The 2,500-nt window shown below is 57.1% G+C and overlaps 1 non-coding gene across 1 annotated transcript in view; it reads right to left on the bottom strand.

The window, feature by feature from the left end:
- The window catches only part of LOC126327434 (small subunit ribosomal RNA), a 1,893-nt gene extending 1,369 nt beyond the window's left edge, over positions 1-524 (bottom strand). Inside the window, exon 1 of the ribosomal RNA XR_007561251.1 lies at positions 1-524. This exon is cut by the window's left edge and continues 1,369 nt beyond it. This is a non-coding gene — a ribosomal RNA (small subunit ribosomal RNA).
- Between the last annotated feature and the right edge of the window lie 1,976 nt (positions 525-2,500).

The following is a 2,500-nucleotide window of genomic DNA, read 5'->3' as shown; positions in this document are numbered from 1 at the left end:
TACGGGGCCTCGGATGAGTCCCGTATCGTTATTTTTCGTCACTACCTCCCCGTGCCGGGAGTGGGTAATTTGCGCGCCTGCTGCCTTCCTTGGATGTGGTAGCCGTTTCTCAGGCTCCCTCTCCGGAATCGAACCCTGATTCCCCGTTACCCGTTACAACCATGGTAGGCGCAGAACCTACCATCGACAGTTGATAAGGCAGACATTTGAAAGATGCGTCGCCGGTACGAGGACCGTGCGATCAGCCCAAAGTTATTCAGAGTCACCAAGGCAAACGGACCAGACAAGCCAATCCGATTGGTTTTGATCTAATAAAAGCGTCCCTTCCATCTCTGGTCGGGACTCTGTTTGCATGTATTAGCTCTAGAATTACCACAGTTATCCAAGTAACGTGGGTACGATCTAAGGAACCATAACTGATTTAATGAGCCATTCGCGGTTTCACCTTAATGCGGCTTGTACTGAGACATGCATGGCTTAATCTTTGAGACAAGCATATGACTACTGGCAGGATCAACCAGGGAGCTGCGTCAACTAGAGCTGAGCAGCCGGCCGCCCGGGAGTGTGTCCCGGGGGCCCGCGCGAACACGCAAGCGTCCGCTCAATTATTCTGCAAACAGGAGGAGGCCGAGCTCCCCTGCACGATACACCTCGAAACCCTCTCAGGTCCCGGCGGCGCGCAGCGCCGTCCTAGGTACTTGGTCGGTTTCGAGAGAGGCGCAATCGCCCGGAGTTAGGCGAGTAGACGGTTTTAGTGCGAACACCCTTGCTCCCAACTGAGCTTGCCGCTGCCGACAGAGGCCCGGGAGCGTGCTGTCGTGGCATTGCCGGCGGGAGACAACACGCGCCACCTATGGTGACCGGCAGCTCCAACGCCAGCGCCACACAAGGGCAAAGCCCCACTTGGGTGCAGAAGCGAACTCTCCCAGCACAGCGCACGCGCCAACACGTCCGCACAACTGCGATACAAACCACCTGCGAGAACCGCTGGGGCGACCGAGCAGCAGACGGCGTCGCGGCGCCGAGTGCCAGGCGGCGGCGCATCCTCAACGCACACAGTCCTCAATCAGACCAGCACACTGCAGATGTCCACCGCGCTTCGCACCGGGCTCGGCTGAACCAACTTTGGCCGCCAGGCGCCGCGTGCAGGGTGCGCCGCAGCGTAGCTGCGCCGCCTGCCGGGCCCGTCGGCTGGCGCTCCTGCCACTCGGCGCCCCCCACCAGCCGGCTGTTGCGCGTGCGCCCACGCAGCGCGCGGCCAACACGCCGGGCGGCCCCCCTTCACCGGCCGGGAACAGTCCCACCAAGCCACCGCCGCGTATCGCTTCATACCCACATGGGCCTAGTCACGTGTGTGGATGTGGCGGGTACCGCTGAAACAACCGGTTAATAGCTGTACCGATCGTCGCCATCACAGATTCACCTCCAGCGTGAACAACCGCTCAACAACGGATTTCCAGTTCATTTGCGTATCTTGGGCAGTAAACGTAGATGTCCACCTACATTTGCGAATTCAACAATTCTTGCATGCCAGGATGTCATGTGTCACGACACGCTACATCAGACCACATACACACTGCGACATGTGCAGAAGAGAACACGTGGAAGGTGGCCCGCGCAAGTATGCGATGTCCCTTCCGCGATCCACTGTCAACCGGCATCTGCGGCATGTCCCAGATATGGAACGCGGTCCACCAGGGTAGCACTTTGTGTGAGGCAATACGACAAAGTCGGAATACACGCGTCACTACATCAGACGGCTCACGCTGACCTGACCTGACCTGACCTGACCTGACTCACCGCACCACCACCCCCAGCGACCCAGGGTGACATACAATGCGTTCGTACGTTCCTCCCACACGCCTCTACGGCGTACCACAGTGCAACCTAGCTGTTATTGGGAGACGAGACAAGTAGCATCGAGCACAACATATGGAAATTGAGATTCGACACCGTTGGGCACAGCCAGCGTACAGTCACACGTATCACACTACTTCACTCTGTACGTAACTACCGATGATCGGTACAGCGTGTGGGTTACGCGTACGACATCAGCGGACAATGGACACAGACCATACCACGACGTACACTGAGGGCGTCGACATCTGAATGCAACTGAACAGCTGCGAGGCTCATTTAACACTCACACGCCAGACCGACCAGCTTGAGAGGACAGAGACACAAAGAGGGGGACAGAGGGGGGGGGGGGGCCGATATAGTCCTATTGCAGTACAATTGACAGTGGATAGCGGGAATATGTGGAAAGTAAGCAACACTCGCAAGACATCTACATGAGGATAACAACGACACCAGAGATTCCGAGCAGTGAACTATGTTAGGCAAAGGGACAACGTGGGTTAGGTTAAGGGACAACGTGGGTTAGGTTAAGGGACAACGTGGGTTAGGTTAAGGGACAACGTGGGTTAGGTTAAGGGACAACGTGGGTTAGGTTAAGGGACAACGTGGGTTAGGTTAAGGGACAACGTGGGTTAGGTTAAGG

This window comes from Schistocerca gregaria, unplaced genomic scaffold (genome assembly GCF_023897955.1).
Source record: "Schistocerca gregaria isolate iqSchGreg1 unplaced genomic scaffold, iqSchGreg1.2 ptg001048l, whole genome shotgun sequence".
NCBI lineage: Eukaryota > Metazoa > Arthropoda > Insecta > Orthoptera > Acrididae > Schistocerca > Schistocerca gregaria.
Note: the sequence above shows the minus strand (reverse complement) of the source record. Positions and strands in the feature narration are given on the sequence as shown.